Source organism: Lynx canadensis, chromosome A1 (assembly GCF_007474595.2).
Source record: "Lynx canadensis isolate LIC74 chromosome A1, mLynCan4.pri.v2, whole genome shotgun sequence".
In the NCBI taxonomy this organism is placed as follows: domain Eukaryota; kingdom Metazoa; phylum Chordata; class Mammalia; order Carnivora; family Felidae; genus Lynx; species Lynx canadensis.
Window position 1 is genome coordinate 62,137,021 of NC_044303.2, and position 16,249 is coordinate 62,153,269.

The following is a 16,249-nucleotide window of genomic DNA, read 5'->3' on the forward strand; positions in this document are numbered from 1 at the left end:
CTGGGCCTAAGAGCTAGCAAGAAGCAACCCCACTCCCCAACCTCCCCACACCCATACACACATGTATTTTCCTTGAAAGCCTATAGAGCCAGAGGCATAGTTTCCAACCACTGAATTAAGTCCTCTGTAATAGCCACTATTCTCTAGTAGTACCTGACAGAAAGTCGATGCAAACTAGCTCAAGTTCAAAATGAGATTTATAGGTCCACATATCCAGGAAGGGCAAAGGTGATACTGAGGTTGAATGGAACTGGAAAACTGAATGTCTTCAGGATTCTCTCTGCATTAGTCTTTTATGATTTTCTTCCTAGGTTATTTTAGCTGTATTTTAGAGCAGTCAAGGCTATCTGCATTAGGATATGTTGCTGGTAGTTCTGAATTCACACTAACAATTTCATGGCCTGTCAGGAAAAACCTTTCCCACTAGTTGTACTCACTAAACATTGGAGAATGAATCAGGTATTCTAGTTTGGATTCGAGACATGGTTGGCATTTTTTTAACAGAATAAGAATGGACGACACGTGAGACAAACCACACAAACACACAAGTGCACACACGTGTGCGCTTACATGAGTTCAAGAAATCTCCAGCTCCATACTTCCAGAAATTATCAGAGCTTCTGTGTCATCACCTTATGTTCTCTGGTTTGGCTTTCATCTTTCATTTACCTTTTGCATGCTGTAATACAAGTATTATAAAGGCTGTCTGTGGTGTGGGAACTTGTTTTAATAAAACATACCTTTCAGGAATACTGCTCTTAATATTAATGCTTCCTCGAACAATCCTTTCCTTTTATCCTATCATCTGTTACAGTGTCTTCCACGTAAATACAAAAGAGACTTCACTTTTGCCTACTTTCTTATTACTGACATTCCTACATAAAAGGGTGCCAAATATAGCTGTGCAAGTTGGAAATGCCACATTTCTAGGGGGTGCTATTTACCTAGAGTATGAAGTAACTGGTTTCTCCATGAGTTCAAATATAATCAAATATTTATCAATTGTTATTGAAAATTGTTTAGTACAAGAATATAATTAACTCCAAATGTTGGGTATTTAAGCTTTCTACTGAACATTCTTAGCCTTTGATACTCATGATACTCAAAGTAAGTTAAAAAGTTATTTCACTTATTGCCCAGTATTGGGTCTCTGATTCTTATAATATGCCCAAGGTTAAGGTCTTACACTTGAGTTCTTGGGTCATACCTGTTAACAGATACAAACCTTGTAGGAATTAATATTGAAAGTATGAAGCCTAAAAAAATTCTTCCCAATCTTTCTTTATTTTCATAAGGGATAAAGGAACAACCAATATCATCAGGAAATTCTAATAAGGCTGTGTTCATTTTTCTGTATTTCTGAACATTCAGTGAAACCCTGGGGATTTAAACATGAGTAGTGTTTTTGCTTTGTGTTATTAGCAACCTCAATATTTTCCAATGGCACTATAAAGCTAATAAGTAACTCAAAGAATACTCTGGAATATTTGTTTTCTCTGTTGTTATCATTTTCCTACTTAATAATGTAGCTTTTGGTAATTAGAACGTGGTGAAGATACGCACCATATAATTATTCAAAAAAGTTCTAGATTAGTACCTCAAATATACCTGTATAAAGTTTTCTGATCCAAAGATTAGATAGTTCCTTTATGTTTATTTTAAGAATTAGCCTCTTTGGGGCACCTGGGTGGCTCAGTCGGTTGAGCGTCTGACTTCGGCTCAGGTCATGATCTCACGGTTCGTGAGTTCGAGCCCCGCTTCGGGCTCTGTGCTGACAGCTCAGAGCCTGGAGCCTGCTTCAGATTCTGTGTCTCCCTCTCTCTCTGACTCTCCCCCGTTCATGCTCTGTCTCTCTCTGTCTCAAAAATAAATAAACATTAAAAAAATTTAAAAAAAAAGAATTAGCCTCTTCAAAAAGGTCAAATGTCAGCAGGTATATGAAAGGTGTTCAACATCATGACTCATCAGGGAAATGCAAATTGAAACCACAATGGGCTATCACCTCCTACCTATTAGGATGGTTATAATCAGAAAGATAATAGATAACAAATGTTGGCAAGGATGAAGAAAAAGAAGAATTCTTATACACTGTTAATAGGAATGTCAATTGGTACCACCACTCTGGAAAGCAGTATGGAGGTTCTTCAAGAAAGTATAATAGAATTGCTATGTGATCCTGCAATGTCACTTCGTTCAGGTATTACATCTAAAGGAAACAAAATGTCTTGAAGAGACATCTCTTATGTTGAAGAGATATCTCTACTCCCCTGTTCCTACTCAATTGTTCATAACAGGTATGGTATAACCTAAGGATCTGTTTATGAATATACCAATGAAGGAAAAAAATATATATACACACATACATATGTAATGAAATGTTATTCAGCCTTAAAAAAGAAGACTATCTTGCCATTTGTGACAACATGGATTAACCTGGTGGGCATTATGCTAGGTGAAATAAACCAGACAGGGGAAGATAAATACTGCATGGTATTGCTTATGTGTAAAGTCTTAAAAAAAATACAAGAGAAATAGATGAAGTGTTGGACATGTTAATTAACTCTCTGGAGAAAATCCTTTTATAGTGTATGGATACATGAAATCATCATGTTGTAAACTTTAAATATGTTATAATTTTATTTGTCAAATATATCTCAAGAAAGCTGAAATAAAGAAACTGAAAAGCAAAAAACAATGCATAGCAGGTAAATTTGGAGAATTTTATATCTAAAATATCTTCATTTTACCTTAATATTTGATCAATGATTTAGCTTCTGGGTATTCTGAGGGTAGGTCAAAGGAGACTAAGCATGTCTGGCCACCTATTTTTGTTAAAAAGGGGTTTTCCTTGTTCATATGGAAACAGAAAATGATGGAGACCTCTGGGACTCTTAACTTACAGCGTTAGAGTGCTTGAAAGGAGGACTTTTAGAACCTTTGGGTCTGGAACATTGACATGATCTTTGTTATTCTTAATCTATCATTTCTATGTTTTAGTTTCCTCTCTTTAATGATTTACAAAAATATTATTTTTCTCCTACAGTTGGGTTGATTATGAAGCAGGATCATATTTGGCACAAACATAGCATAATTGGACGTTGGAGGGATATTGGTTAAGAACTTGGGCGGAGGAATCAGGATTTCTGGATCTGAAACTCAGTGCATCATGTGCTTGGTTGTTATGAAGTTTGAAAAGTTATATAACGTCTCTAAACCTCAATTATTCACCTGGAAAATGAGGATAACAGTAGCTTCCTCATAGTATGGTTGCAAGATTTGCATATGAAATAGAATTGTTTATAAAATATTCAGCATACTGCTGAGCACAAAGTAAAGTGCAATAAGTATTACCCACTATTACCATTTATAAAAACAGTCTAGTCAAATATTGAGGAGATTGACATAATCACTCAAATATGTGAAGTTCTTGGAGTTCTCACATTCTATTTGCTAATATTTTAAGTCACATGGCCATAACTTAGCTAGGTAACATCCAAGATTTTTTTTTTAATGGTGACGTTAATTGAAACACTGCTGTGAACATTCTTGTCAGTATTTGATATGGAATAATATCAAACGGATAGACCATTTCAAATGTTTGAACCAAATATACCACCAGAGAGCTACATTAGACATATATTGCAAGCAAACTGTAGCATTTCATGACTAGCATCATGGAAAAACTATGAGACTGGTTTTTAACTATCGTCATTATATAGTTCTTTTTCGAGGAAATTGAAGACTGACAACCTTGTTTCCATCTGGAAACATCTAACATCTGTGCTTGTAAACATCAAAACACAGCTGTTGTAGCTCTGAGTAACCACTCCAATTTATTTATTTTTGACTTAAAAAAATCTTCAGTTTTCATCAAACATCACAGTTGTTAAGCTATGTTCTTACGGCGGGAGGAAAAACAATTACGAGAAATCACTATATCAAACATTTTAAGAACAATACTCTTTCTTCTATTTCATTTAAAGGAAATACAATCTCCCATCAATTAAAAAATGTATTTTATTGTGGGTGTGCCTTTTTTTGGAAACCACAGTATTTAAAGCCACCAGGAGGTCAGAGATCCCAAGTGCATTTTATAGTTACAATATTATAAAACGTTTTCAGTGGGGCCAAATTGGGCAACTCGAAGTCAGGTGGTGACAACACCAAGAGCAAAAGAATCTTATTCTAGTGTTTTTGCATATAATACATAGGTATGCCACATTAACTTTAATAAGGTAACTTTTTACTAAAAAATAAGTGCATTTTGGTATAATACTGAGTTTTAGTTGTATATGATTCTAAAAATGATTTCATATGAATAATATGTTAATTTTCCTACATTATACATGTGGATAGTATTAATAACACTAAAACTTGAATTGTTTTTACAATTGTTAATCATAGTTCTAATTCTGTTTCAGCTACATTAGCTCCCTAACTGCTCGCTCACCATCTGCAGCCAGTGAGATGGGGAAAAATGTCCTTCAGCTATAGTCCTTCCAGGATGCCCACTGGGTTCGATTTCCCACTCTCCCATCAAAGCCATCGAAGGTGTGAGGTTTCTGATATCTTACCTTATGCATTGCCTCTACATTTGAGTCCAGGCTCTTCGGATGGATTCCTTGTTTGGACTTCCTATCCGTTTTGCTTCAGTCAAGCATACAGTCATCTCAGGCCGCGGGCGCCACAGTCTGCAGGCAGGCAACACCACATCCAGGGCTCAGCCTAAATTCCTGTTTCCAGGCTCTAGGCTGCATACTAGCATTTGTCTGGAAGGGAGAAAGGGGTAGAATTTTCTTAACTTGAAGAACTTGGGATCTTTTCGTTGTTTCCCTATTTAGGACACAGTTGAATAGGGACACCAGTCCAGAAAATATGGGTTCTGTTCACCAGAATTATTGATTTAGAAGTATGCAGAAATTATTTCCAAATTTTGCGGTGTGGTTTAAGCCTCTGTCCTAACCTTTGAGGCTCATAAGAAACCAAGTTTAAAGCCAGAAAGTTTTGTGTTATGGTGCAAGAGTGCCTCCAAGCGGCAGAAAATTAAGGTGCGTTGGGTAGCCCTGAAGATTAAATGCCATGCTAAGGTCACCTGAGTGCCACTAGCATCTAGGCATTAGTTATTCCTGACACAACTAATATCAGAGAAATTTATATGTGATGTAATAGTATTTACCCTTATCTCAGATTTTTAACTGTAATTTTTTTTGGCATAGGAAGTAAGAATAATATGCTCTGCATAGCTAGTCTCAGTCTTCATCTGTAAGATTTGGACAATAGTTATTAACTCGTAACAATATTGTAAGAAATTAAATGAATTAAAATGCATATACAAGTGTCTAGTGTATATAATATGAAATTTATAACATATCATATTATATGTGTCATAAAATATGTTGCATACATTAAATTGTATGATATATAGTATATATTCCATGTGTAAATATATAATATGTTACACACAATATATAGTAAAGATATGTGGTATTTGTAGTAGGGAATATAACATGTAACATACAATTGATACGATCATGAATTGCAAAATGTGCTTTTTCCTCCTTTCTGGCTGGAGATTGTGCTACAAAAAGCTTTGCCTTTTCTTTGAGAGATGTCCAATGGAGCTGTCCATCAGCAGAGATAGATTCAGTGACCCAATAAATTATGGAGCTTTTTTGCAATCTTAACATGGAAACAAAGTGGCATTATGGTGACTTTCCTGTATAGCTAAAGATCCCAGGTAGAAGCCCAATGTTACGCAATGGCAAAGATCCAGAGTCCTTCCTCTCTGGATCAACATTCCGGCAGACTAAAAGGAATTTTCTCAAATCTCTTGGAGACATGTGGCATCCCTGTTTCTCAGCTGTGGCCATGGATGAATGAAAATTTCTGAGGCTACTTGTCTTTATCTACTACCCAGTGGCAGCAATAAAGCAGGAGACAGCTGGACTGGGTCATTATGCTATCTGTGCTGATTCAAGGTTGTCACTAACACATTGATAACCAGTTTGTGAAAGCCCAACTCACACTTCCAGGTGATACACTTGCTCTTATCTTATATAAAATTCCAGTTCTCAGTTCTAAAATCAGTATCTGTGACCAAGTAAAACAGTTATTCTGTTATTTATGGAAAATTGAATTGCTGTTTTGGATTGAGACTATACTAACTCTCTGGGCCTCAGTTGACTTCATAGACGTTCTTTCTTTCCAGTACCCCACTTTCTCTAGATTAATACTTTTCTGATGTGGTAGATATTGATGGTAGACAAGCTGTTTTGTGAATTTGGGAAGAGGAGAATCACATCATGAGGATATGATTATCTAATTCTGTAGACTAATACTCTGTCACACTAGAGCTTAGCCTGTGTAGAGTCCTAATTTGGCTCACTGTTCTGAAATCCCAATAGATTAAAATATTCCTATTCTTTATATTTTTTAGAGCTTTATATTAAAAGCCATTTGATTTTATTGGCCTATGTGGGTAGTTTAATTTCAATAGAAACTCTGAGGTTAAAAGGAAGACATGGATTTTTGTCTTAGGACATTTAGAAGTTACCACCGAAGCTCTGTTTAATAAAAGAGGATGAAAAATTTATGGGAGTAATAAAAATAAAATTATAAAGCCTATCCTTCATTTTAATTATGTATTTCACTTGAAAAATATGTTTGTTTCACTGAAATAAGTTGCTCTCATTAATTCAATTTCAAATATTGAAAATTTATTATTGATATGCCTTTTTCTACTAAAGCTGATTCAATAATTTTAAAAAACAGAAAATGAAAGAGAAGGTTCCCCTTGTCAAAAAAAAATATTTGCCTTACAAAGAATTCACCTTGGAATTCACTATAATAAAGGATCTAGCTTTAACTTAATATTCTTTGTGGTAATTTAATAAATATGTACCATAGTTTCCCATTTTGTACACCGAAGAGCAGTGATGCGTGAAATTGAAACAGATGTTGGATATTAAATAACAATCCATGATATACTTTACAAGGAAGGGAAAGAAATAATATTTATTGAATGCTTACATGGCACTACATAAATAGCAGTGCCATTTAAAGCTCACAACAACCCTATAAAGAACATGTTATTATCTGAGACTTTCGGTGAAAGAAGCTAAAATCCAAGGAATGCAACTTAGTCCAAGGTCAGTCAAGAAATTTTAGATGGTTGAAGACTCCCTATTATCTGTCCACTACACCCTTCTATTTTATATCAGAAGGGAACATTCTTTTCTAAGATAGTAGCACAAAGGATAATAATAAGGAACATTTTAGGTATGTAGTGACAACAATGTTGCCAGTAGGTGCTTCTGTTGGTGGCATGTTGGGGAAAATTTGGTTGTAATGAAGACAGGTTCCCAAATTTCAAGTTATTAATTTGGATGCTACTTCCATAAGAGTAATGAGAAAAATTTGACCTTGGAATTCAATTTTTGAATTTACTAACTCATCAAACCAATGCCTTCTAGCCTAATAGTTAAGAGATTAAATACTTGAGCCAGTCTGCCCCAGTTTAAATCCTGATTCTACCAGGTACTGCCTGTATAATTCACTTAAAGATGTGTGGAGATTATAAGGATAGAAGTTATTATTCAGAAAAATGTAAAACCTCTGCTACATGGTAAGGATATACATGTTATCTACAATTAATATTTTCATATTTTATGCTTAGAGAAAACACCTTCTTATGTTGATTCTTAGGTGCAAGGTGTTTAATATAATCATAGTTCTACAAAATAGCGAATTTGATTTTAGCCTTGACTTCAAGAAAGAAAAGGCTAATCTGCAAAATATCTACCATGAGAGAGAGAACACAATAAAGTAGATAGAACAGTACAGCAGAAATCATGGAACCAATAAAAATAGTAAATGTGTAAGAAGGAAGCTGTAGGAATAAGCAAGTAATAAATAAGCTTTAGGATACACATTAAAGACATTAAGAGTAAATCATATAGAATAGCTGATTTGGAGAGAAGTAGTTCTATTAAGAATACCAAAAATAAACTTTGACCATTAACAGGTGAAAAAGTCTGAGAGTTTAGGAATTTAGGAGGAAAGCAAAATTTCACAAATGTAGATGTGGGAAAAGATAAGAAACAAGGAGAAGGTGATTAGCAAAATTACCATAATGAAAAAGACAGTGCCATCCAGGTGATTGTATTTTGAGCCATAGTACCAACTGGCGGGTGAAATGTTATTCATGAAAAAATATTAAAAAGATGTTTGAAACTTAATCAGAACTGTACAATGACATATATTTATATTTTGTGCTCAAATTAAATTTTGGTAAAATTTATAGTCGAGAAGTCAATTATATCAGAACTCGTGAAGGGTTTGAGATCTTATCCTACTTGCAAACTAACATGATACTTATGAAACTCTTGGATCAGAGAGGAAAAAAGTACAGAATAGCTAGTAGAGTATCAGCATATATGCACTGGTTACCCTGTCCACCATGTCTATGGAGTGATTTGATGGACCCCAGTGCAGGCCCCCCACTTTCCTGTGAGTTTTGGAATAGGTGAGAAACTCAGGGTCAAAAGTCCACCGGTTTTAAGCAAACAGCCTACCCCAGAGCAAGCAGGAAATAAGTGAGTCTACTTTCCCCTGGAGAGTAAGCAGCTCTCACTGTAGTTGTCTTGACCTACTAGATGACTATGTAACCAGGCACAGAACTGTTCAGTATCAGAAGACAGAGAAACCTGGCCATCTGGCACACTCTTCAAGGCTGTGCAGGGTCCATGGTGGACTGCCTCTCCAAGCAAATCATGTTCAGTACTTACTTTCATTACCTTGTTGAAATAGGGAGTTAAAGACCCCTCAAAGAGTTGTCAATAGCGATGCATCAGCATTGATCGAAACTCCAGTTAAGAATTTCATTCACTGCAGGGATAATAGGAAGAAAACCACCAACTCCCCAAATTTGATTTAACGGACTCTTATTTTTCCTTTGGTGAACTACCTATTACACAGAGAAGAATCCTGAGCTTTAGCATAATTCAATAGTCAAACCGATTATGCAAAATCAAACAGTGACCCTAATCATATTTTAATGATTTATTCTTGTCCTTATTTTACTACATATGTTCTAATATTGAGGCAGAGGCTGGATCTGTATTCATATTCTATAAAGAAGTAAGGCCTTTATAAACATGCAAACTATTAATTTTCACAACCCAAAGGAATGTGAATCTCTCCCATTGTCTTCCTCCTCTCCATTCTTTGTGATTTCTTAAAAATACACATTACCAACTTTCAGTACACATCCTTGCTTCATCCCTTATAATTGAAATGTGTACTACTTATCATATTGAATATCACATCTGTGAGCTCAGCCATAGTACAAATAGTGTGGCAGTTATTTATGTGAAGATAATACATTCAGTAAGAATCACTCACTCTGGTCATAGAAATTTACTTATTTTGTTTATAAAGATTATAAATGCACATGTATATATTTAAATCAGCACATATATCACTATAGGATAATTTTAAAGCTTAAAGAACATAATTCATATATAAAATATCTGATTTTGAGAAAACACTTATGAGTTTATTGTGAATTATGACTCCAAGGGAGGTTGAAGATACAAATTTTTGTGAAATTACGTAAATAATGCCATGTCATAAATTGCATTGCTATATTGGTATAGTTTTCATAAATTGTAAATATCATTGTCATTTCCAATGAAAAACAGTGAAACAATAAAATAATACAGTAACTCAAAACATTTTCAGTGTGAGTTCTAGTTCAATTTTTGTTAATGGATGTATATTATAGTATGTCATAAAAATAGATATTATTGAGAATTTACTATTGCTTACACAGGTAGATAGATACATGAGAAATCTGGAGATTCAAAATCCATATTTTCTATGTGCTTAAATACGTCTTAAAATACATATTATACATGGTAAAAAATATATATTTACTATATACTTACATGAATGGTAATAATATAGTCTATTAATATTTATGGCAATATTAAAAGTAATAGTGTAAAACATTGATGGATATTAATAATATCAATAAGTTATTTTAATTATTTAGAATAATAAACTATAAAATACTTTATATTATATTTTATATTAATATAAAATGTAAACCTCAAGTTTATATTAATATCAATAGGAATTATAACATTTAAATTCTGTGCATTTTTCCCTACTTTTAGGCTCCCCTCTTCCCCATCAAGAAACAATCATTTACTTAGAAGTATACTTAGAGCAAAAGCTTGTACCACAGATGTGTTTCACCGGTGTTGAAAGGGGACTACTCAGTATCATGATATAACACATTGTTGACTTAAAAGAAATCACCTTAAAGATTAAGGATGTTTCGGGGTGTCCTTAACATTTCCTGATTGATTGGCTTGTGTTCTTAATCATAAGATAGCAACTTTTCCATAATATTTAAGAAACGTTTCCCTGTTATAATTGCCAAAATGTAAAAATGGTAAGTGTTGATTATACTATTCCACTTTACAAATGGATTTATATTATATAACTGGGTATACTAATATGAATTATTTTATTAACATATTCACTTATGGTATAATTATATGACTGTAATGTTATTAATGCCATATATATTAGTAAATGAAATATTACCTGTTTATATTAAGATTAATTATTTTATTAATATTATATCCAGGATTTATTTATTTATTATTTATTTCCAAGATCTATTTAAACTGCATTACAGCATACTATTAAATTATAATAGCTTATTATATTAGTAATAAAAACTTATTAAACAACAAGTAGCTTTGATTATTCAACATGCCAAATAATTTTGGAGAAAATCAGTATTCATATTGAACTTAAAAAAAAATTTACAGGGGCGCCTGGGTGGCGCAGTCGGTTAAGCGTCCGACTTCAGCCAGGTCACGATCTCGCGGTCCGTGGGTTCCAGCCCCGCGTCGGGCTCTGGGCTGATGGCTCAGAGCCTGGAGCCTGTTTCCGATTCTGTGTCTCCCTCTCTCTCTGCCCCTCCCCCGTTCATGCTCTGTCTCTCTCTGTCCCAAAAATAAATAAAAAACGTTGAAAAAAATTAAAAAAAAATTTACATTGCTAGAATTGCACATCATATAATATTCTTAGGATAATATGTTGCATGTTTGGAAGTTAAGAAAAACTATAGTATAGCACATCATGTTATTTAGTAAGATTTATTTTTGATGAAATTGCATTAGGAGAACAGTGATTCTTTTATGAAAATTGTAATGATTTCTAATGTAATATATTCTATCTGAAAATCAAATTATTGCTGTATAAAACAGAGAAAACAATCCTAGTCTTTTTAAATGAAAAGTATTGACATAATATATTGGAATGATTTATTTCATTTCGTGGAAATTAAAATACAGCACATTTAAAATAAAAATGACTACTTACAGAAGTACATAACAATGTTAGCCTCAAGAAACCATGTACCAGGGCCCTAAACACATACCAGGCCTCTGTGCAGTCTTCTTAATATGCCTATGGATTAGAAAAACTATATATGATTACTTTCCCTACAGACAAACAAAATAAAGAAAAAATAAAAAGAAAAGATTGAAACACAATTGGGTATTATTTCAAAATGGCATTGAAACCAAATATGCTAGTAAAACAACAGAAATAGATGTCACTGGGCATAAATTTGCACCAGTTACTTAAACCGTTATGATTGTTCCTATTTTTCTATCATGTGGCAATCTATAAATATGCATAAAGAAAATATTGTTACATCCCAATTAAAAAATAACGCATTATTGGGGCACCTGGGTGGCTCAGTGGGTTGAGCGCCTGACTTCGGCTCAGGTCATGATCTCGCGGTCTGTGAGTTCCAGCCCCGCGTGGGGCTCTGTGCTGACAGCTCAGAGCCTGGAGCCTATTTCAGATTCTATGTCTCCCTCTCTCTCTGCCCCTCCCCCACTCATGCTCTGTGTCTCTCTGTAAAAAATGAATAAACATTAAAAAACTAATGCCTTATATATGTTAGCTAGTCTGGTAGAGGAAATTAGTTTTTGAGTATTCATAGTTTCCTTCTATTTACTACATATGTATTCCTGATTTCCAAATAATTTTAGCACTGTGAAGTATATTAAATACTAGACATGGATTGTACTGAATTTTGTATTTTAATGATTTTCAAGGTACGTATCTCAAAACTCATTTCAAAATTGATTTCCTACTCTGGATACTTCCTAAAGGTTTCACTTTCTTGGAGATCTTCTGCACACAAGCAGTTTCCACTGTCACCTCTATGTAAAATATTTCTCATCAGTGTATTCTGTCTTTATCTTTATTACAGGCCTACTCCTGCATTTCTAACTGCCAAGATTTCTTACACCTCAAATTTAACATGAATTCATAAAATGACAATCATCATTATTATCTTATAAAATATGTTCTCCAGGAAAGTTGATCAAAGATGTCATTTTAAGCTGAACTGTGAAGACCAAGAAGTGTACAGCAAAGCGGAGAAGAGTCGAAAAGACATTTAAAAACTGAGAAAAATACAATTACAAAGAGAAATGAGATAAAACAGGTATTAAAAATAAATGACATATTTAAAAACAGGTTTGGGATTTTGAGTAATTGAGACTTTCATGATTTCCCAGTCCTTTGAGAAAATTTCCTGTGGGAAATTCAGTGCCCTTCCCAGGATACCTGAGGATATTTGGAGCTTAAAAGAATGTGGCCATTTCTGACTCTCAATTTTCTCCATTCTCCACTTAATTGTAATTACTGTGTATTTCCACAGCTTCTCTGTCTCCTTGTTCTCGACTCAGATACAGGACAAGGATCCTTTCTATTAATGTTTCTCCACATCATTCACTCAGGCATATATGTAGCAAGACACGCACCAAAGAAGGTGATTTTGGAAAAATAAGAAACTCTTGAAATGTAATAGTTTTACAGAAAACTCTGATCTTTGGAGTGAATTGGAAACTCTGCAACTAAAACTTTGTCTCTTGCCATATTTTTTATCAGGCTTCATTTTATTCACTTTTTATCTTGCCATGCTTTCTCACTGTACCTCCTTCTGTCTCCTTTCTCCTCTCTCTGTTCTTCCTCCTCCCCTCCGTCCTCCAGTCCTTGGCAATCTTAACATGTCCATAACACATAAATGGTAACCATTTGTGTATGATTGTGGAACTACCCTTTATTTCACTGTGTTCTTAAAAACTTTATTGGAGTCTTACCTTCCTTAAGAGTCATTTGAAAGTTCTGCAACTGGGAAATTTTCCTTAGCCATACTTTTCTTCAGGGTCAAGTTCTCTATCATTCTCTCCCTCATGCTTTCCAATAGCGTACTAAAATAGAGATTGAAATTGCATACAGTTTATATCTAAAATAAACTGCAGTGAAAGCTATTTAAATAACTGTGCGTGTGTGTGTGCATGCATGCAAAAAGAAAAAAAAGTTACCCTCACTTTTAAAGTTCTAATCTTAATGTATTGGCCCATAAATTTGAATCAGGATCATCCAATGTCATCAGGACTCTTCCAAAGAAAATATTTGCTAGTTCTTAATTGAAAGTTAGGGAGGCAATGAATAGACAGCTTAGAGAAGAGCTGGGCCAAATTAAAGAAAGAAAGAAAAAAGACTAGCAGATGAAAATTACTACTCAACAGACAAATTTTTAAAAAATCAAGTAAACATGCAATATAGTTTCATATTATTCAGAATATCAAAAATTATAATTATTAATTTAACATGATTTTCTGGCATCTATGTGAGAATAAGTTACCTTTGTATGTATTGGTATTTTTGGATGGGTTGCAGCTTTTCAGAAAGAAGTTTTTCATATTTCTTTAATATTTAATGAAATTAACTTAATAACATCACTGTGTTAATAATATGTAATATCACATTATTATGTGATATATATATATATAATTATTATGTGATTATGTATAATCTCCTGTAAGTTGAATATCTCATACATGTGAAGTATCCCATAGAGAGATTCCTGATATTCAGGGATCCATGCAGAAAGATATATGTCTTAGCACTCTTTAAAGTATCTAACAACTGAAAAATCTCTTACTGCTACTATCTAGCTTGAGAATCCAGTAATAGAAATTCTAGAGATTATTATCTTCTCTCACTCTCTCATTTTGAAGCTCAAGAAATGAAGATGAGATATTAAAGTCACACAGCTGGTAATTTGCTCAGTCATCTGGAATAGAAATCCATTGACACACAGTTTCATTTTTACTGACAAGGAATTTATGTACTGACATAAAATTCTATTTTCAAAAGTAATCTCTGAAGGTCGATGAGACATATACACTAAGGATTCTTATCAGCATCTAGGAGAGGAGAAGATGTGGGGTGGGGGGACAGTGCTTCCTCAGTGTGAGAGAAAGTACTTCCTTTCCATGCCACGTTAGTAAGATGCACAGATCATGCATGCTTTCAGAAAATAGCTGAATAAAAATATTTTATAATAAATATTTTATTATGAAAATAATACAGTCTTATTTAGGAACTTTGAGAAATACAACAATGTGAATATATTTTAAATATCATGAATCATATTTGGTTAGGGATAACTTCATAGATAACTACTGTTAAAATGCTTTAATGTATGTGTGTAATTGTTTTACTTAAAAATGGGCTCAGGGCTCCTGGATGGCTCAGTCTGTTGAACACCCAACTCTTGATTTCAGCTCAGGTTATGGTGCCAGGGTTGTAGATCAAGCCCCACATCTGGCTCTGTGCTGAGGGCAGAGCCTGCCTGGGATTTTCTCTCCCTCTCCATTTGCCCCTCTACCCTGTTTGCTCTCTCTTTCTCAAATAAAAAATACTTTTAAAAAATGGACTCGGGGCGCCTGGGTGGCGCAGTCGGTTAAGCGTCCGACTTCAGCCAGGTCACGATCTCGCGGTCCGGGAGTTCGAGCCCCGCGTCAGGCTCTGGGCTGATGGCTCAGAGCCTGGAGCCTGTTTCCGATTCTGTGTCTCCCTCTCTCTCTGCCCCTCCCCCGTTCATGCTCTGTCTCTCTCTGTCCCAAAAATAAATAAACGTTGAAAAAAAAATTTAAAAAAAAAATGGACTCATGTGCTATCTACCAAGTTTTTCAATAAGTTCTGATCATTTCTTCATACTATTAAATACTTTTAATATTTTATGTGAATAGTTACATAGTATCTTACTGAGTAGCTGAGTTTATTTATTTATTAAATAAATCATCCATATTTGAAATTTAAATATTTTCCAATTGAAGTAATTCCCAAGAATACATTGCATCTATCTATTATGTCTTCAATATATATCCATAGAAATAGAATTTAATATGGGAAATCCGGGAGTTTTGTAAGTTTCTTTTGTTCAATTTTTGTTAGTTTAATTTTAGTTTTCAAAAATACAAATTTTACAAATTTGGTTTTCAACAACTTTGTTTTTTATACTTTTTGTTTCGAGTTTTTATTTAAATTCTAGTTATTAACATATAGTAGTAATATTAGTTTCAGGAGTAGAAATTAATGATTTTCTAGCAACTTTATAAATATCTGTTTATCCTGAAAATACACGAATCCTACTTATTATTAAATAAAAATGTGTCAGCAATTTGATAAATGAACTGTGATAAATCATTATTTTTTCCTATCTGCTGAGATTGAACACTTTAAAGTAATGTATCTATCTGTATCTGGTCTGTGCTTCTTGCAATTTTATTTTTGGTAACAATTTTATGCTTTCCATAATATTTCACTCCTATTTTTAAAGTTTAACATTAATCGCTTCTCGGCCTTTTGGCTAAGATCAAGTGTAAAGTTTAACATTAGTGTTAGCTTTTTCTTTCTTTTTTTTTAAGTTTATTTATTTATAAATAGAGAGAGAAACCATGTGAGTGGGGGAGGGGCAGAAAGAGAGAATCCCAAGCAGGCTCTGTGCTGTCAGCTCAGAGTCCGTCATGGGGCTCAATCTCACAAACCAGGGGATTATGACTTGAGCCAAAATCATCAACAGCCAGGAACTCAACTGACTGAGCCACCCAGGCACCCCAATGAAATAATCTTCTTAAAAGATATCATTATGGAAGAGTTCTATCAATAAGATAGTACAATAATATTTTGAAATTGCCTATAATTTAAAATTAAACAAAAAATTCAAAGTGAGATGAGCTCATGTCTGTAACAAGGTGAGACAGAAATAAAGCATTAAATAAAAACAAGATTTAAAATACCTGGGTCATCAATAAATTTACGCCAGGATAGTAGAATTATGGATTATATATTTATATTT

At 33.9% G+C, this 16,249-nt stretch overlaps 1 pseudogene; it reads left to right on the plus strand.

The window, feature by feature from the left end:
- Nucleotides 1–15,740: 15,740 nt before the first annotated feature.
- Nucleotides 15,741–15,885, plus strand: LOC115527051 (annotated as a pseudogene).
- The last annotated feature ends 364 nt before the right edge of the window (nucleotides 15,886–16,249 follow it).